The following is a 22,137-nucleotide window of genomic DNA, read 5'->3' as shown; positions in this document are numbered from 1 at the left end:
AGCTTTTCTATCTGAAGAAGAAAGCCCACACCCAACATTTGCTCGGAAACCACTGTTAGCTCCACCGCTAGAAACATGGCTTGATGTCAGGTCTTTGAACTTGACCAAACCAGATCATCAACTCCCCGCCTTGAGGGTGAAGAGAAATGAATTAGAGGAGAGAGATGGTCTTGACTTCCCTCAAGAGACAAAAGTGTCTATGGTTTTTATATCGAACTGTCTCCTCTTTCGCTGACAGGCAAAGTTCTGGTGGTAGGATTCTCAGGGTTAGCCAGACCACAGTAATTTCAGTGCTAAATGGTGAACTCAAGATGAGATAGCCTAGGAGCAAATTAGTGAACAGCCCTCCCTGCCACTCCAGATGCAGCTGGGTGTCTTCAAACAAGGGAAAAAATTAAGAGAATAGGAGGTATTGAAAAATAACCTCAATAAAGACACACTGCCTCATTTTGAAGTCAGGGGGTCAGAACTGGCCCAGCTGGGTCTCAAGATAGCATCCCCCCAACCCCAGCTTTGGGAATAGGAAAGCTCTGGATCTTGGCTCTGCATCAGAGTGACATGCTGAAGATAGAGTTTTTTCTGGACCCCCGAATGCTTTCTCTTTCTTCTGAGTTTGTCCTCTAAAATCCTTGATCCTAAGTCTTTAGATGTGGGAAAAGGGTGAATATAAGGGTATTAGGGGCCATGAATTTCAACTACTGAAATAGGGCTGTTTCATATCCTAAATGACACGAGAAAAGCATTTAATATGAAGAACAGAAATGAGAAGGAAAATGATTAGAATAAAAGGAAATAAGCAGAAGGAAAATTCTAGGAGGTGAAGTAAAAAAAGAGTCTTCCTTTGATTGGAGAAATGGGCACCCAGTTGAGAAAAGGATTTGTCAAATGGTAATACTATTAATGTTGTTTATTTGTTTGGGTTTTTAAATTTTTTTCCCCAGAGCTACAAATTCCTGTCACTTTTGGGAGTAGTAGTTCTGAAAGTTTATATTTCCCCACTTACAAAAAATTTTGTATATCCCTGCTTTGTTTTTTATAAGAGATATATTTAAAACAATTTTATTTATTTATTTGGGTATACTGGGTCTTAGCCCTAGGATTTCTTTGGAAGGAATGATGCTAAAGCTGAAACTCCAGTACTTTGGCCACCTCATGCGAAGAGTTGACTCATTGGAAAAGACTCTGATGCTGGGAGGGATTGGGGGCAGGAGGAGAAGGGGACGCCAGAGGATGAGATGGCTGGATGGCATCACCAACTCGATGCACGAGTTTGGGTGAACTCTAGGAGCTGATGATGGACAGGGAGGCCTGGAGTGCTGCGATTCATGGGGTCACAAACAGTTGGACACGACTGAGTGACTGAACTGAACTGAACTGAATCCTGGTACATGATATCTTTAGTTGTGGCATGTGAACTCGTAGTTGTAGCATTTACAATCTAGTTCCTGGGCCCCTGCATTGGAAGCATGGACTGTTAACCACCTGCATCATCTACTTAACTACCATCTGCATCATCTTTCCATGCCCCACCGGGACATCTACCCTCCAAATGGAATCTTTACCAACAGCCTCTACCCTGCCTTCTCAGTTCAGTTCAGTTCAGTCGCTCAGTCATGTCCGACTCTTTGTGACTCCATGGACTGCAGTATGCCAGGCCTCCCTGTCCATCACCAAATCCCAGAGTTTACTCAGGATCACCAGGGAAGTCCCATATATATTGCTGCTTTTAATTCTCAGTTAATTCTAGGTTACTCAGTTCAGATTGAGGGGGAAAGCTGAGAAGTGATTTGGATCAGCACCACTGGCTAATTTGGGTAATTCAGGATCTCAAATGTGACTTTCTTTTTTATTTTGTCTTCTAATTTTCTTGAGATATGATTGACATAAAGCAGGGTTAAGTATAAGGTGTACATCATAAGGCTTGACTTACATACAGTATGAAATGATGAGCACACATAAGTTTATTGAATACCTGTCATCTCATATAGATACGAAATTAAAGAAATAAAAAAATTTTCCTTGTGATGATAACTCTTAAGATTTACTCTTTTAACAATATTCACATATAATGTGCAAAGGTGTTAATTATACTTATCATGTTGTACATTACATCCCTAGTACTTATTTATCTTATAACTGAAAGTTTGTACCTTTTGATGGCCTTCATCCAAATTTCCCTCCCCCACCTCCTGAGTGGCTCAGAGGGTAAAGAATCTGCCTGTAATGCGGGAGACCTGGGTTTGATCACTGGGTTGGAAAGATGTCCTGGAGAAGAGAATGGCAACCCATTCCAGTATTCTTGCCTGGAGAATCTTATGGACAGAGGAGCCTGGCGGGCCACAATGGGGTCACAAAGAGTCAGACACGATTGAGTGAGTAACACTTTCACTTCTTTCACCCCACCTCTGGTATCTTCAATCTGATCTCATTTTCTGTGAGTTTGTTTTCTGCTTGGTTTTGAAGTATAACTGACCTATAATATTATATTAATTCCTGTTATATAGCATAGCAATTTGGTATTTCTATGCATTTCAAAATGATCACCATAATTTTAGTTATGTCACCTTACAAAGATATAGAGATGTATCATTATTAAATTATAGAAAACTTTATGGATTCCTCAAAAAATTAAAAATAGAAATACTGTATGATCCAGCAATTCCACTCCGGGATACTTGTCTGAAGAAAATGAAAATAACAAAACAGTAACAGAATCATTGATACAGAGAACAAACTGGCCATTGCCCAGGGTGGGGTGATACAGGGCAAGGAAAGAAATAGGTGGGGGAAGATTAAAAGATAGGTATCCAACTGCAAAATAAATGAGTCACAGGTGTGAAATGTATAATGTGGGGAATAAAGTCAGTGATTACATAATATCTTTATATCATGATTTCCTTTTTTGTCAACTGCATATAAAGCAGTAGCATACCCATCAGTTTTGTTAATTTTATTTCCTATTCTTAATTCCCTGCCTCATTTTGTCTTCCTTCTCTCTACTTATAATTCAGAGCAGCCACTGATCACCAGCATTTCTGCAAGGTAATCATTATCTACTAGAAATATTTATTGTGATGCTCACATAAGTTTACTAAAAACTATTGAATTATATATACTTTTTCCAGGTGGATTGAACAGTATATGAGTTAGTCATTATAAATGCAAAAGAGGGAAATATTTCTTGAGTGTTCAATGCATGAGCAGCAGTTTTCTATTTGTTCAAATATTTTATTTTACATATATTAGAAAATTTAAAATTCCTGCAGAGCCATATGGTAGTACTATAATCATCCCCATTTCTCAGGAGTAGAAGTAAAGTGGGATTAAACAAATTGCCAAGATCACTCAGTAAATTGGAGAGTTGGGGTTTGAACCTACATCTCTGAATCAAAAGATTGTGCCCTTTATCACTCTGTGCTAATGCTTCCAATTAAGGTATTTATGAAAATCAATTCAAGATTCACATTCAGTGATTAAGTCATATGATCACCATTTTTGTTTTGTTTCTTTTTTAAAAAAAACATTTAACCACACTGTCTGAATAAAGGAGCTGTTAGCTCGATTGTGTTCTCAGCCAAGGTTTGGACACACCGTGGTGAAGTGGTAGCCCTTCTTGGGGGAGGTCTTCCGTCTTCAGTGAAGAAAAACGCATAAGGACCACAGCTTCCAGGATTGCCAACTCAGAACTTCTACAAATAGTGAATTCCCTTATTTTCTCTCTCTTAAAGTATAGTCAAAGAGTTCTAAGTGAGTTTTTCTGGAAAGTGGTAGCAGATATTTGAAAGAAAAACCTAAAGTTTTTCTATCTGCAGGCAGATATCTGGTAACTACCAAGAATCAAAGCAAATTTAACCACCAGTAAATGCTAGAGTGATAACTCAAAGGTAAGAAACCCAGGTGGAAAAATTGCGTGTGCAAAGATGCATGCATGTGCAGCTAGGCCCTTTACCATTGGCGAATGCACGAGCACAGTCTATGTGAACTACAACATCCTCAGCAGGTTTGTTGATTGAGGCTTTGGTGTGTGGGCAGATGTGGTGGAACATGAACCAGGGAAGGATACTTTGGGACAAGATTAGGAGAAGCCTTGCTATACATTTGGGAGATTAGTTTGCAGGTAAAAAGAAGCCACTGGAGCTTTCATTTTCCCTTCTTTTTTTTTTCTTTTAAACTGTGGTAAAATTGTTGTTCAGTTGCTCAGTCATGCCTGACTCTTTGTGACCCCATAGACTGCAGCATGCCAGGCTTCCCAGTCCTTCACCAACTCCTGGACCTTGTTCAAACTCATGTCCATCGAGTCAGTGATGCCATCCAACCATCTCATCCTCTGTCATCCCCTTCTCCTCCTGCCTTCAATCTTCCTCAGCATCAGGGTCTTTTCCAATGAGTCAGCTCTTTGCATCAGGTGGCCAAAATATTGGAACTTCAACTTAAGCCTCAGTTCTTCGAATGAATCTTTAGGACTGATTTCCTTTGACTGGTTTGATCTCCTTGCAGTCTAAGGAATTCTCAAGAGTCTTCTCCAATACCACAGTTCAAAAGCGTCAGTTCTTCAGTGTTCAGCCTTCTTTATGGTCCAACTCTCACATCCATACATGACTACTGGGAAAATCATAGCTTTGACTAGATGGACCTTTGTTGGCGAAGTAATGTCTCTGCTTTTTAATATACTGTCTATGTTTGTCATAGCTTTTCTTCCAAGGAGCAAGCGTCTTTTAATTTCATGGCTGCAGTCACCATCTGCAGTGATTTTGGAATGCAAGCAAATAAAATTGTGGTAAAATACAGAGAAAATAAAGTGCACTATCTTAATGATTTTTAAGTGTTCATGGTTTTAAATACATTAATAGTATGCAATCGTTACCACTACCCATCTACACAACTCTTTTCATCTTATAAATCTGAAACTCTATTTATTAAGCAATAACCTCCTGCCCCCGTTCATACCCCTTCAGCAACATCTGGCAACCACCATTCTTTGGCATTTTCTGTCTCCATGATTTGACCTACTCCAAGTATCTCATGTAAGTGGAATCTTTTAATACTTGTCCTTTTGTGACTGGCTTATTTCACTTAGCATAATGTCCTCAGGTTTGTCTATGTTGCAGAATCTCCTTATTTTTTAAGGCTAACTAATATTATATTATAGATACATACCACCGTTTGTTTATCCATTCATCCTTCAATGGACATTTGAATTGCTTCTGTGTTTTCACTATTGTGAATAATGCTGCTATGACACACCTTTATGAAAATATTTCTTAGAGACTCTGCTTTCAATTCTTTGGATATATACACAGAAGTGAAATTGCTGCATCATATGCTAATTCATAATTTTTTGAGGGACCACAACACTGTTGTCCATAGTAGATGGACTATTTTACATTCCCACCAACAGGGCACAAAGGTTCTAATTTCTCTACGTCCTTGTTATTGTTATTTCTGTTTGTTTGTTTTTTGACAATAGCCATCCTAATGGCTGTGAGGGGATATCTCATTATAGTTTTAATTTCCATTTCCCTAATGATTAGTGAAGTTGGGCATCTTTTTACTGATATTTACTTATCAACCATTTCTATATCTTCTTTGAAGAAGAGTGTATTCAAGCCCTTTGCTCAAGTTTGAATTGGCTTGTTTGGTTTTTTTGTTGCTGAGTTTAGGAGTTCTCTAAATATTCTGAACGTTAATCCTTTATCAGATATGTGATTTGCAAACATCTCCCATCACAGAATGTCACACTTTTACTCTGTTGATCTTATCTTATGATACACAAAATTTAACAATTTTCATGAAATCTGATTTATTGCCTATGCTTTTGGTGTCTTGTTTAAAAAAAACCACTGCTAAATCCAGTGTCATAAATGATTTACTCTGTGTTCTCTTCTACGAGTTTTATAATGGTAGGTTTTACATTTAGGTTTTTTAAAAAAATCTACTTTTAAGTTAATTTTTGTATATGGTGTTCAGTAAGTGGGTCCAACTCCATTCTTTCACACATGGGTATATTTTTCCAGCACTGTTTGTTTAAAAACTATCCTTTCACCACTGAAAGGTCTTGGCACCCTTGTCAAAAACCATTTGGCTATATATGTAAGGCCTTATTCCTGGGCTCTGTGTTCTATTCAATTGGTCTATACATCTGGCTGTAAGCCAATACTACACTGTTTTGAGTACTGCAGCTTTGTAGTAAGTTTGACAAGAATAGTGAGATCTTCAGGTTTATTCTTTTCCAAGATTGTCTTGGCTTTTTGTTGGGAGGTGGTCCCTTGAACTTCCATGTGCATTTTGGAATGGGTTTTGGTATTTTTGCAAAAACATCATTGGGGTTTTGATAGAGTTTGCATTGAATCTACAGATTATTTTGGGTAGTATTAACAACTTAACAATACTAAAGTCTTCCAATGTGTTGTGTTTCCAATTACGTATGCCTTTTAAAATTTCTTTCAGCAATGTTTTGTAGTTTTCTTTATACAAGTATTCATGTTCTTGGTTAAATATACTTAATTCTTAAGTATATTATTCTTTTGATGAAATTGTCTGTTGTTTTTCTAATCTCTTTTCAGATTGTTCAGTTTTCCTGTATATAAATGCAAAGTATTGACTTTGTATCCTGCTATTTTGCTGAATTCATTTATTGGTTCTAACAGTTGTGTGTGTGTATAATCTTTACTGTTTTCTATATACAATATTATGTCATCTGCAAACAGTTTTACTTCTGAGTGGTGAAAGTAGGCATCCTGTCTTGTTCTTGATCTTAGAGGAAAAGTGTTCAGTATTTGACCATTGAGTATGATGTTCATTGTGGGGTTTTCATATGTGACTTTTATTATGTTGAGGTAGTTTCCTTCTATTCCTAGTTTGCTGAGTGTTTTTTAATCACAAAAGGCTGTTAAATTTTGCTAAATGCCTTTTCTGCATCAATTAAGATGACCATGTGTTTTTTTCCCTTTATTTTGTTAATGTGGTATATTGTATTGATAACATTTTTTTGAATGGTTAAATACTTTTGCGTTCCAGAAATAAATCCCATTTGTTCATGGTGTATAAGCCATACTGCTAAATTTGGTATGTGAGTAGTTTGTTGTGAATTTTTTGCATCAATGGTTATCAGTGAAATTATTCTGTGCTTTTCTTTCCTGTAGTGTCTCTGTCTAGCTTTGGTACCAGGGTAATGCCAGTCTCATGGAATAAGTTATGAAGAGCTCCCTCCTCTTCAATTTTTTTGCAGAAGTTTGAGAAATTTCGTTGTTAGTTCTGCTTTAAATGTCTTGTAGCATTTAACAGTGAAGTTATAGGCCCAGAGCTTTTCTTTGTCAGAAGATTTTTGATTACTGATTCAATCTCCTTACTAGTCATAGGTCTATTCAGATTTGTTTCTTATGACTTTCTCTTGGTAGGTTTGTGTTTCTCAGATTTTTTTCACTTCACCTGTTAGCCAATATGTTAGTGTATAATTGTTCATAATACTCTGTTATAATCCTTTTTATTTCTGAAAAATTAGTAACCATGCCCCCATTTCAGTTTTCTTTAATTTTAGTAATTTGAGTAGACTCTCTCTTTTTTAATTAGCCTATCTAGCTAAAGGTTTATAAATTTTGTTTTTCTTTTCAAGGAAACAGCTTTTGTTTTTTATTGATTTTCTCTATTGCTTTTCTATTCTATTTCATTTACTTCTGCTCTAATTTTTATTATTTCCACTAGAAGAAGAATCTAGCCTTGAGTTTAGTTTGGTTTTCTTTGTCTAGGTCCTCAGTTATAAAGTTTGGTTGTTGGTTTGAGATCTTATTTTTTATAGTAAGCATTTTTGGCTATAAATTTCTTTCTAAGTCATGATATGCTGTGTTTCCATGGATGGAGGAGCCTGTTAGGCTGCAATCCACGGGGTCGCTAAGAGTCGGACACGACTGAGTGACTTCACTTTCACTTTTCACTTTCATGCATTGGAGAAGGAAATGGCAGCCCACTCCAGTGTTCTTGCCTGGAGAATCCCAGGGACGGGGGAGCCTGGTGGGCTGCCATCTATGGGGTCGCACAGAGTTGGACACAACTGAAGTGACTTAGCATAGCATAGCATTTCTAATTTTCCTTGTGATTTCTTGTTTGATTAATTGGTTGTTAAGAGTCTGTTGTTTCCTTTTCACAAATTAGTTAATTTTCCAGTTTTACTTCTGTTGTTAATTCCTAACTTTATTATGTTGCGGTCAAAGAAGATCCTTTATATGCTATTTCAGTTTCAAAATCTACTGAGTTTTAAATGATGGCCTAACAGATGATCTGTCCTGGACAATGTCCCATGTACATTTGAGAAGAATGTGTGTGCTATTGTTGTTAGGCAGACTTCTGTATAAATGTTAGATCTAATTGGTTTACTATATTAATTTCTCTGTTTCCTTACTTACCTTCTTTCTGGTTGTTCCATTATTTATATGGTTCTTAGTTGGCAACTCTATTTCTTTTAGTATTTTAAAAATGTAGCTGTTATGACTACTTGTTTGCATTGTTCCTAACAAGAAATCAGCGGTCATCTGTTTTTGTTCCTTGTGTATGCAATCTATCATTATTTCCTCTGCCTGCTTTAAAGATTTTTCTCTTTTTCTCACTGCTTTTGAGCAAATTAATTATGATGTGCCTTGGTATAGTTTTCTTCATTTTTCTTAAGCTTAGGATTTGTTATATTTCTCGGAACTATGGGTTTATAGTTTTCATCATTTTTGAGAAACTTCAGCCAAATGTTCTTTTTCCTTCACATTTCCTTCTTCTACCAGGATTTCAGTTACATGCTTGAAGTTTTTCTACTTCCACTACCTATTAAAGTCCTGTAAACTTTTTAAATTCTTATTTTCTCTGTATTTGATTTGAATAGTTTTTATTACTATGTTTTCAATTTTACTAGTCATTTTATTCTGTAATGTCTAGTTGTCAATAATCCCCATTGTGTACTTTTATCTCATTGCTATTTTCATCTGTAGAAGATGGAGAAATATACCATGTTCATGGATTGGAAGAATCAATATAGTGAAAATGAGTATACTACCCAAAGCAATTTATAGATTCAACGCAATCCCTATCAAGCTACCAACAGTATTCTTCACAGAGCTAGAACACATAATTTCACAATTTGTATGGAAACACAATTTGTATGAAAATACAAAAAACCTCGAATAGCCAAAGCGATCTTGAGAAAGAAGAATGGAACTGGAGGAATCAACCTACCTGCCTTCAGGCTCTACTACAAAGCCACAGTTATCAAGACAGTATGGTACTGGCACAAAGACAGAAATATAGATCAATGGAATAAAATAGAAAGCCCAGAGATAAATCCACGCACATATGGACACCTTATCTTTGACAAAGGAGGCAAGAATATACAATGGATTAAAGACAATCTCTTTAACAAGTGGTGCTGGGAAATCTGGTCAACCACTTGTAAAAGAATGAAACTAGAACACTTTCTCACACCATACACAAAAATAAACTCAAAATGGATTAAAGATCTAAATGTAAGAGCAGAAACTATAAAACTCCTAGAGGAGAACATAGGCAAAACACTCTCTGACATACATCACAGCAGGATCCTCTATGACCCACCTCCCAGAATATTGGAAATAAAATCAAAAATAAACAAATGGGACCTAATTAACCTTAAAAGCTTCTGCACATCAAAGGAAACTATTAGCAAGGTGAAAAGACAGCCTTCAGAATGGGAGAAAATAATAGCAAATGAAGCAACTGACAAACAACTAATCTCAAAAATATACAAGCAACTCCTACAGCTCAACTCCAGAAAAATAAACGACCCAATCAAAAAATGGGCCAAAGAACTAAATAGACATTTCTCCAAAGAAGACATACAGATGGCTAACAAACACATGAAAAGATGCTCAACATCACTCATTATCAGAGAAATGCAAATCAAAACCACTATGAGGTACCATTTCACACCAGTCAGAATGGCTGCGATCCAAAAGTCTACAAATAATAAATGCTGGAGAGGGTGTGGAGAAAAGGTAACCCTCTTACACTGTTGGTGGGAATGCAAACTAGTACAGCCACTATGGAGAACAGTGTGGAGATTCCTTAAAAAACTGGAAATAGAACTGCCTTATGACCCAGCAATCCCACTGCTGGGCATACACACTGAGGAAACCAGAAGGGAAAGAGACACGTGTACCCCAATGTTCATCGCAGCACTGTTTATAATAGCCAGGACATGGAAGCAACCTAGATGTCCATCAGCAGATGAATGGATAAGAAAGCAGTGGTACATAAACACAATGGAGTATTACTCAGCCATTAAAAAGAATACATTTGAATTATATCTAATGAGGTGGATGAAACTGGAGCCTATTATACAGAGTGAAGTAAGCCAGAAGGAAAAACATAAATACAGTATACTAATGCATATATATGGAATTTAGAAAGATGGTAACAATAACCCGGTGTACGAGACAGCAAAAGAGACACTGATGTATAGAACAGTCTTATGGACTCTGTGGGAGAGGGAGAGGGTGGGAAGATTTGGGAGAATGACATTGAAACATGTAAAATACCATGTAAGAAACGAGTTGCCAGTCCAGGTTCAATGCACGATACTGGATGCTTGGGGCTAGTGCACTGGGACGACCCAGAGGGATGGTATGGGGAGGGAGGAGGGAGGAGGGTTCAGGATGGGGAACACATGTATACCTGTGGCGGATTCATTTTGATATTTGGCAAAACTAATACAATTATGTAAAGTTTAAAAATAAAATAAAATTTAAAAAAAAGAATATAAACTAGCTTTAATATATATCATTTACATATAATCATGTTTCCAGTAACAATTCCCTATTATTTTTTATTGAATATTTTAAAAATTGTATTTTATATATCTTAATTTGATTATGCAGAAAGACAAATCAAATATCAAATTACAGCTAAAGAATGTTTTTTTCTTGTTAGCTGACACCATATTTGTCACCATATTTGTTCAAAATCCATCTATCTTTTTAAAATTGAGATCAAGATAAATCATTCTATGTTGCCAATTAACCCATGAAAACTGTAATAAAATATATCTTCTGGAGAATTATCAAATTATAAGGTATTTCAAATTTTGGTTTTATCTGTTATCTGGATTATACCTTTAATATATGTATGTACATAAAGATATATATATATCGATATATATAAAGATACATATATATATAAAGATATAAGTATCTTTAATACATATAAAAGAGACAACTGAGTTTTGCATGATTACTGTGCTAATTACAAAAAACATGAATGTGATTGATTAATAAAAAAAAAAATAGAAGTCTACTTCTCAACTTATCTTTTGAACTTGTGAATTACAGTTATTTCAATATCTTTTTTGTGTGTGCTAATTTTCACATTTCTGCCAATTCTGGGTTGGTTTTAGTTGATTGACTTATCACCTCATTAAGTACTGGATTTTCCTGTTTCTTTGTATGTTTGGTTATTTTTATTAGATTCCAGATATTATGAATTTTGTCTTGTTGGATGTAGGTCATCTTTGTATTTCTAGAAATATATATTCTTGGGCTTTTGGGAGGGTGGAAAGCAATTTACTGGAAAACAGCTTCTTTGGGGTCTCACTTTTAAGATTTATTAGGCAGGATCAGAGGAGCTCTTCATTCAGGGCTAGTTTTTTCCATTAGTGATGCAAGATCTTTCAGGCACTCTATCCAATGTCCCATGAATAATGAAATTAGCTAGTTGGTCTAGACTAGACTAGGCATTTTTCCTGGTCAGGTTATTGTTACCTTTGTTCTTTCCAAGTGTTCTTTCTCTGGCCTTGGGTATTTCCCTTACATGCATAAGTTGATCAGCACTCAGACGAATACTTGTGTGTTGAGGGGGGTACCCTTTACTTATCTCTAAAATCCTCTTTCCATGATTCCCTCTTCTCTTAGTACTCTGTCCTGTATATTCTATCCACTTTTTCTCCCTGGTAAGGGATTCTACTATGCTATACACAGATTCCCTTGCTTGTGCCATGATCTGGGGACTCTCAAAAGCAGTCAGTTGGATCAAAGAAGAACTCACTTCATTTGTTTTCATAATTTTAGGAATCCTTTTCTTCATTGCCTGATGTCGTGTGTTGAAATCTGTCATTTCATGCATTTCAGATTTTCTATATTTGTCCTTTTTTAAAAAGCTATTTCAGTTGGGAGAGTCACTCTGGTTCCTGTTATTCCATCTTGGCTGGAAACAGAAATCACTTCAGTCTCTTTTAACCTCTTTTTCATATATTCCTCACTTTTTATGACACCATTTTATATTCTGCCTGCGCTTTTCAAATTGATCTTCCAGTTTAGAACTCTTTTTTAAAAAAGCTATGGTTATTTGTCTATTTAATCTCTTCAGTGAATTTTGAGTTCAATAGCTATATATTTCATTTTTAGGTATCCTTTATTTTTTATGGTTTCTATTGCTTCTATTACTATCTTTTTTGTTAACTCATTTTAAACAGACCTATTTTTATTAATATTATAAAGATTTTTGTAAAGGTTTTTCTATCATTTCTAGATTGTAGAGCACCAATACTTGCCTTAATTGTATCTGCAAATTATCTCTTGTGGTTATTTATGGCTTCACGTGCTTTAATTTTTTATTTTGACTATTAGTTTGTATTTTTTATTTTTCCTAATTTTGTCCTTTGTGAATTGAAAGAGTTGCTATTGATGGGCCCTGAGTTATAGATGTGTCCCTATAGGACAATTTTCTATTTCTTCTGCAGAATCCCCAGGTATTCCTTGGTTTGGGGATAGGATTTTGTTTTAGTGACCTGGTTAGTGTTCACCGAATCATGTATGTGGTATAAATTCTGACCCTACATCTGCCCATATTTGACTTTTCACAGTGTAGTTTTTCCTCCTTCGTACAATTGATTTCTCCCCTGGAGTCTACATATTTTAATCTGTTCTTATCTTAAAATAATAAGATTTACTTGAATATTCTTCCCTTTTATATTCTTTCATCCTTAAAGTCCCTTAAAATTATAGTTTATACTCACACCTACCCATTTTTCAACAGTTAGCACTGTACTAAACTAGCTTATTAAAGAAATTCTCAGTGGCCCCATAATATGGTCTGGTATAGTCTTTGTCTTCTTTTATTTCCATGGCATTTGGTGGTGCTGACCATCTTCCTTCTCCTCATGCTCTCCTTGCCCCTGCTAAGCACACATTCTTGTAGTATAGCAAGGGGAAATGCCATTTAAACAAAAACTCTGCCCTTAACCTTTTAGTGAGTGAAACATAATATATATCTGTAAGGAACTAAACGTTGGTACTACTCCATCCAGTTATGGATATTGGTTGGAAAAAGGAAAAGAAAGGAGATTTCAAGGCTTTTGCCAGTTCTTCCATATTGCTAAAGGGTAATTCAGTAGATGACACTTTGTTTAGCAGCGTATATTTATGAGTCTTTAGATATGTAAATACAGGCCCACAGCCAAGGAAGAGATGAGGAGCAAAATTGGTCTGATTAATAAAGCGAAAAGTACTATATTTTAGCAGGGAAGGAAGAAGGAAGGGAAATCCAAGAAACAAAGAGACATAGAGAGGCTAACAGGAACTTGAAGGAAATAGGAGGCAAGCCAAAATAAAATCCAGGCTGGACACCATGCAAAGAGTGGCTGGGGAGAATCTTCCTGTCAACCACTAGCTTGCTTTGGGGCCTGGGAGCATGGTGAGGTTGCCACAGATATAGTTTCTGGGAGCTGAAGGTAATCAATATACAAGCAGCAAAATCACTTAACTGGAAATCCATCAGAAATCAGCTGACTCGTTTTTGCAAGACTCATACTCCATATCACTTTAGTCAAATTCCTTAACCAAAGCAACACAAAAGAAATTGTGCTTATTATTGTGCTTATTCTAGAAATAAGCACAATGTTCCCTCAAACCTTGACAGTACAATGCTATAGATCTTTCTGCAGTAAGAAGAATGTTGTCTACCTGCATTTTTCAACATGGCAGCTTTTAACTACATGTAGAAATTGAGCACTTGAAATATAGCTGCTAATGGAGCTGAGAAACTGAGTTTTTAATTTTCCATAATTTTAATTAATTTAAATAACAGGTGGCTAATGGCTATGGCAAACTTTTTCTGTGGGCCACATATGATCCTTTTTATACATTCTTTTTTTTTTTTTTGGTTTGGTTTATTTTGTTTTGACTTTTTAAAAATTAATTAATTAATTTATTTTTTGGAGACTAATTACTTTACAATATTGTATTGGTTTTGCCATACATTGATATGAATCTGCCACGGGTGTACATGTGTTCCCCATCCTGAATCCCCCTCCCACCTCCCTCCCCATCCCATCCCTCTGGGTCATCCCAGTGTACCAGCCCTGAGCACCCTGTATCATGCATCAAACCTGGACTGGCAATCTGTTTCATGTTTCAATGCCATTTTCCCAAACTATCCCAGCCTTGCCCTCTCCCACAGAGTCCAAAAGACTGTTCTATACATCTGTGTCTCTTTTGCTGTCTCGCTTACAGGGTTATCGTTGCCATCTTTCTAAATTCCATATATATGCATTAGTATACTGTATTGGTGTTTTTCTTTCTGGCTTACTTCACTCTGTATAATAGACTCCAGTTTCATCCACCTCATTAGAACTGATACAAATGTATTCTTTTTAATGGCTGAGTAATACTCCATTGTGTATTTGTATCACAACTTTCTTATCTATTCATCTGCTGATAGACATCTAGGTTGCTTTCATGTCCTGGCTATTATTTCTTTTATTTTTTATATTATTATATAATATTTTTTATATTATTTCTTTTATTTTCACAACCCTTTAAAAATCTAAAGCACTCTTAGCTGGATGGGTGTACAAAAGCAGATCACAGCACAGATTTGGCTTGTGGTCCATAGTTTGCCCACCTCTGACCTAATTTCTCAGTGCTTTTGAAAATCTTTTTTTTTTAATATTATTAAAACTGATCATTGCTACGATTCCAGTTTTAGATGTGTTAGTGGTCTTCTTATTCTTCTAATAGAATTTTTTGCAAACTGCTTTCCATGGTACACTCATCCATTTTAGGTGCTCTCCACAAAGAAACAACTGTTTGAATAAGTTGGGAAATAATACTGAAACACTATTTTAAATGTTTATAATGCATTTTGTTATATTAAGGATCTGATGAATTGATGCAGAGTATTGGTTTATGCTGATTTGGGTTTTCTATACTAAATTGATCAGTATGTGGGGTATAAGTGTGTACAATACGGGATGTGTGTTTGTACTGCATGCAGCCTGCACAGCTGCATGATGCTTACATGTGTGTAGTGTATGTGTCTGGAAGAGTGCATTGCAACCCTCCCCAGTATTCTTGCTTGGGGAATTCCATGGAGAGAGGAGGCTGGGGGTCTATAGTCCATGGGGTTGCAAGGATTTGGACACGACTGATGGATTAAGCACAGCACAGCACAGTGTATAGGTGCAGGCATGCACATGTGAAGGTGGAGCAGGTTTGTAGCCTGTGACACGTATTAATATTCTATGAAAGGAGTGTTCTGCAGAACCCACTCTGAGAAACACTTGCCAAACAAGACTGATGGTTAAAATCTTCCTCTCAGAGCTCAGAGCAGAGGCTCAGGTAGTAATAAAGTGATATTCAGGAAGAGTGGGAGGATTTATTCCTGTTGAACTAGTTTAGAGAAGCTGTCATTAAGACTTTTCAAGAAGGGCTGGTGAGGTCAGCTTACTCTGGGAAGTTCACAGATTTAAACAAGGGGCTAAACAGGCTGACACCTGGAAAGATGCCCCATGGGCTCCTCAGACAGCCAAAGTCAGCTTTGGTCCATGTACCATGCAGAGCAGAGCAAGCTGTGGGATGCAAAGCAGACAGCTTGTAGAGGCGGCTCTAAAGGGACTTCAGGGTATCTTGGAAGAGCAATTAAAAGTCATAATACCTCTGTGAGGAAAAGAAAGCTCTTGGCCCACTTTAGTTGAGGAAATGGAGAATTACAGGAGACTAAACCAGATTTTGAAGGCTACACTCAGGAACCCTACCTGGTTAATAAGGAGGAAATAGTACTCCAAGGGCAGGAATATTGAATAGCTCCACTGCTCTGCAAAACTTTGGAGAAGCAAGCTAGTTACAGAAACGATGATCAATTCAGGGGACTTTAAGGAACACTTTGAGCTTCTCTAAGAGAAAAAGATTCCTAGATCCTGATGTTTATTTTTAATATTCCAAGATACTGAGGAGACAGAACACAAGTAGAGTTGATTCATTGGAAATGCCCAAGTTTGAGCGTGGCCAGGAGAGGCACAAAGCATCCTCCTTCCTTTAATAACCTGGAAGCTGAGCTGCCGCTTTCTGAGGGTGACTTCATAGATTCACCTCCTGCTAAAGCCATTTTCATGGCTGTCTTGCCTAGGCAGACTGGTATGTTAGTTCTTTTCTGCAGATGTTTATAGCAACATTCTGTCTCTACAATGGTCCAGTTTTGCTAGACTGATTTCTCCTCTTGATGACTTTTAATAACATTTGAAGCAAATGGGGGGTGAGTGAACAATTTTCCTTTCTTAGTCCAGCACAGATGGTGGATAGCTAAGCCCGGGCCTCCCTCTGCATTGCCTCTGCCCTCCACATCTGCTGAGGCAGCACAAGCCTCGGTGCACATGCTCTGTGCCTGAAAGAGCCTAGTAGCTGAGGACATGGGCCTCGACAGTTGGCCTGTGGTTGGGGTGGGTCCCATGGAGGGTGGGTATCTGGTCAGCTATAAGAGAAGGAGCTGAGGGTAGGACAACAGCATGCATGCTTCCTCTCACAGACAGATGATTGACCTTTCTTGGAAGTATTCAGATTTTTTTTTATATTTGTAAGATTTTATTTTGTTTTTATTATTTTTTAAAAAATGTATTGGAGTATAGTTGCTTGACAATTTCGTGTTAGTCTCTGCTGTACGGCAAAGTGAATCAGCTATATGGATACATATATCCCCTCTTTTTTTGGATTTCCTTCCCATTTAGGTCATCACAGAGCACTGAGTAAAGTTCTCTGGGCTGTACAGTAGATTTTCATTAGCTATCTATTTTATATGTGCTGCGCTTAGTTGCTCAGTCATGTCTGACTCTTTGTGATCCCATAGACTGTTGCCCACCAGGCTTCTCTGTCCATGGCGATTCTCCAGGCAAGAATACTGGAGTGGGTTGCTATGCCTTCCTCCAGGGGATCTTCCCAACCCACGGATTAAACCTAGGTCTCCCACATTGCAGGCAGATTCTTTACTGTCTGAGCTACCAGGGAAGTCTGTTTTATATGTAGTAGTGTATATATATGTCAATCCCAGAGAATTCAGATTTTAAGAAGAATCTAATGAAGCTGCTACTTCATGGCAAATGAATAGGGAAATGATGGAAACAGTGACAGACTTTATTTCTCGGGCTCCAAAATCACCACAGATGGTAACTGCAGCCATGAAATTAAAAGATGCTTGCTCTCTGGAAGAAAAGCTATGACCAACCTAAACAGCATATTAAAAATCAGAGACATTACTTTGCCAACAAAGGTCCATATAGTCAAAGCTATGCTTTTTCCACTAGTCATGTATGGATGTGAGAGTTGGACCATAAAGAAAGCTGAGCACTGAAGAATTGATGTTTTTGAACTGTGGTGCTGGAGAAGACTCTTGAGAGTCCCTTGGACTGCAAGGAGATCCAACCAGTCCATTCTGAAGGAGATCAGCCCTGGGTGTTCATTGGAAGGACTGATGTTGAAGCTGAAACTCCAGTACTTTGGCTGCCTGATGTGAAGAACTGACTCATTGGAAAAGACCCTGATGCTGGGGAAGATTGAAGGTTGGAGGAGAAGGGGACAACAGAGGATGAGATGATTGGATGGCATCACTGACTTGATGGACAAGAGTTTGAGCAAACTCTGGGAGATGGTGATGGACAGGAAAGCCTGGCATGCTGCAGTCCATGGGGTCACAAAGAATCAGGCATGACTGAGTGACTGAACTGAACTGAATGAAGCTAGAAATGCCTTAAATATACAAAGCGACACATTTCTGGTGGTGACACTTCCTATCTGCTTTCCTTGAGCACTCATCAAAGGCCCTCATAGATATAAGCCTCTGAGCTACTGATCCTGAAGGCCAGAGTGAAAGAGGATGGTGGAGGCCCAAGGTCAGGGCCAGGTGGTGTTTCTTAGTTGGAAACAGCAGTGACAAATGAGCAGCCTGCACATTTGTCAGAGCCCATGACTGGGTACAGCCAGCCCAGCATGAGGACTGAGTTTAAACAAAGAACACAGGATGGCTATGGGGCTGGCTGCAGCAGAATTCCCACTTCGACACCAAGACAATTTTCTTGCTGTTGCTGAGTTTTATAACCGTGATGTCACCGAATGCTGCTGACAACAGAGCTGTTATATCGCAAATGAAAGGCCTTAAAGCTAATTGAGGGACCCTATTATGCCAAGACTGGAGCTTGTCATAAAAACCATCAGTTGCTGATGCCTCTGAGCTTCTGATTTGGGCCTGGAGAGAAGAGAACTGTGAAATTTGGGTTCCATTCAGTTGTTTTGATCTGGACCTCTTTATGAATAGAAAGAATGAAATTGGCCATATGTGACCTTGTATTTCAAGGAAATCAAATCATTCAAACAAGAGAATTTAACCTCTTGCCTAACAATTCCTCCGTTTCTCTTCAACTCCAGGGTAACAGACTGAGGCCCTGCTTGGCTACCTTTTACTAGCCTTTAGAAAATTGTAAAAGTTGCATCCTTTCTCTGGTTACACACCCAAAATGCATTGCAGATTTCCTGTACTGAAATCATGCCCTGCCATTAATACATTGTTGCAATGAAGGGCTGATTTCAGCACTCAAACTACACCAGCCAGCGGAGGGAACAGCATCAGGCAGTGCAAACATCCTGGCTCCTTTCTTCCTGTCTTATTTGTTCATAGCTTCACTTGACAGGTATTCACTGAGCAATAGCTATATGCCAGGCATTAGCATTGAAAACTGGAAATATGATGGGACCCTAGGAAAAAATTGTCATTCTTGACCTCATGGAGTTTTGCATAGCTGGTAGGAAATACGCTTTTCTTTTGTTTCCTTAACTCTGGATCAAATCAGTCCATAATATCTAGTAGCATTTGGTAGCAGGAAATGTTACCCTGGAAAATGGTAGGTCAATCACAGAAGCTGGCCTTGAATCAAAAAAATAAATGTTCATGGAAAAAAATGCTCATATTTATTTAAACATAGAAGTTTAAATAAATAAACAAACATACAAAGCAATCTTCTCTAAATAATGTTTATGGGAATATTCTGAATACCCAGCCACAAATGAGGCTCTTCTCTGTGTGTGTGGAGGAGAAAGAGCTCAGGGTCCAGGGAAGGATATGGATATATTTCAGTGAATATTCAATATTTAATTTTTTAGCTGGATGTTGGATACACAGGTGTTTGCTGTATATTATATATACATATTATTTGTACATGTATAATGAGTATATATATGTATACACAGTAGGTATACACACAGACATATACAATACATAGAATATTTTGAAGTATACACAATTTCATTTTTACAATTACACTTTCATTATGAAATTTTACAATTTCAATATTACAATTAAATTTTAATTATAAAACTTCACAATTCTAATTTAATTTCACAATTGAAAATATACAAATAACCAAGAGGCAATGAAAAGATGCTCAACATCACTAATTATTAGAGAAATGCAAGTCAAAACTACAATGAGGTACCACTTCACACTTGTCAGAATGGCCTTCATCAGAAAATTTACAAACAATAAATGCTGGAGAGGGTGTGGAGAAAGGGAACCTGCCTTCTCTGATAATAGGAATGGAAATTGGTACAACCACTAGGAAGAACAGTATGGAGGTTCCTGAATAAACTAAAAATAGAACTACCATAGGATCCAACGATCCCACTACAGGGCATACGCCCTGAGAAAACTATAATTCAGGGCATGGACTTAGAGTCATACAGAGTGAAGTAAGAGAAAGACAAATATTTTATATTAACACATATATGTGGAATCTAGAAAAATGGCACAGATGAACCTATTTACAGGGCAGGAATAAAGATGCAGATGTAAAGAACCGGCATGTGCACACAGGCAGGGAAGTGTAGGGTGGGATGAAGTGGGAGATTAGGACTGACATATATACATTATCATATGTAAAATAGATAGCTAGTGGGCAGCTGTTGTATAACACTGGGAGCTTAGCTTAGAGATCTGTGAAGACCTAGATGGATGCAATGGGGCTTGGTGGGAGGGAGATCCAAGAGAGAGGGGATATATGTATACATATAGGTGATTCACTTCATTGTACAGCAAAACTAATGCATCTGACTCTTTGCGACCCCATGGACTATAGCCTACAATGCTCCTCCATCCATGGGATTATCCAGGCAAGAGTACTGGAGTGGGTTGCCATTTCCTTCTCCAGAGGATCTTCCCAACCCAGGGATCAAACCTCAGTCTCCTGCATTGTAGGCAGATGCTTTATCATCTGAGCCACCAGGGAAGTCCTAAAACTAATGCAACATTTTAAAGCAATTATACTCCAATAAAAAATAAAAATAAATAAATGAGCTTGACCACTTAAAAAAAAAAGCAATGGCTGTACAGTCATAACATAAAAATCAACTATAGAAAATCAGGTATGGTCACTGAGAACTAGAAGAACCCACCTGTATCTGTTCTTCAGTTCAGTTCAGTTCAGTCACTCAGTCGTGTCCAACTCTTTGCGACCTCATGAATCGCAGCACATCAGGCCTCCCTGTCCATCACCAACTCCTGGAGTTCACTCAGACTCACATCCATCGAGTCAGTGATGCCATCCAGCCATCTCATCCTCTGTCATCCCCTTCTCCTCCTGCCCCCAATCCCTCCCAGCATCAGAGTCTTTTCCAATGAGTCAGCTCTTCGCATGAGGTGGCCAAAGTATTGGAGTTTTAGCTTTAGCATCATTTCTTCCAAAGAAATCCCAGGGCTGATCTCCTTCAGAATGGACTGGTTGGATCTCCTTGCAGTCCAAGGGACTCTCAAGAGTCTTCTCCAACACCACAGCTCAAAAGCATCAATTCTTTGGTGCTCAGCTTTCTTCACAGTCCAACTCTCACATCCATACATGGCCACTGGAAAAACCATAGCCTTGACTAGATGAATCTTTGTTGGCAAAGTAATGTCTCTGCTTTTCAATATGCTGTCTAGGTTGGTCATAACTTTGCTTCCAAGGAGTAAGCGTCTTTTAATTTCATGGCTGCAGTCACCATCTGCAGTGATTTTGGAGCCCCCCAAAATAAAGTCTGACACTGTTTCCACTGTTTCCCCATCTATTTCCCATGAAGTGATGGGACCAGATGCCGTGATCTTCATTTTCTGAATGTTGAGCTTTAAGCCAACTTTTTCACCCTCCTCTTTCACTTTCATCAAGAGGCTTTTTAGTTCCTCTTCACTTTCTGCAATAAGGGTGGTGTCATCTGCATATCTGAGGTTATTGATATTTCTTCCGGCAATCTTGATTCCAGCTTGTGCTTCTTCACTACACCCTTATTTCTAAACATAATTCTCTGAAACATATCTGCCCATTTCTTTAATGTTTTAGTTTTTATATTAGTCTCTGCTCCTTGTCTTTCCCAGATCTGTCTCTCTATATACAACCCTGTGTTCAAAATCTCCCTGGCATGCGAGAGAAGATTTCAAGGAAGCAGCAAGGACTAAAATCAGCCCCTCTTTGCTCACATACCCATATTTAAGAGGAGATGATGAGCAGTCTGAGAGCATCCTTATGAAGTGCCCAGTTTAAGGAGTTAACATTTTTTTTTTATTACATTTTACAAATTGCAAAGATGGTGTAGAAGCTGAGTTACAATGGAGTACTAACACTTACCATATGAGGGTTAGAGTGATTTGGGATTTCTCCTTGGGATTTCTCAACTGGAATACTCCCATGAAATTTTCTGTTGGATTACCTGGAGGAGGGGAGGAATTAAGTTGTTTAATTACTGTTGCCATCCTATGTTTTATGCATTTTAAACTAGCTTTCATTTTGTATTCTGTCCCAAGTCAGTTTCACCAAAGGCACAATTTTGAAAATAATAATGATAAAAG

Source organism: Bos indicus x Bos taurus, chromosome 4, assembly GCF_003369695.1.
Source record: "Bos indicus x Bos taurus breed Angus x Brahman F1 hybrid chromosome 4, Bos_hybrid_MaternalHap_v2.0, whole genome shotgun sequence".
NCBI classification, from domain to species: domain Eukaryota; kingdom Metazoa; phylum Chordata; class Mammalia; order Artiodactyla; family Bovidae; genus Bos; species Bos indicus x Bos taurus.
The sequence above is the reverse complement of the archived record's forward strand: the minus strand, read 5'-3'. Positions refer to the sequence as shown.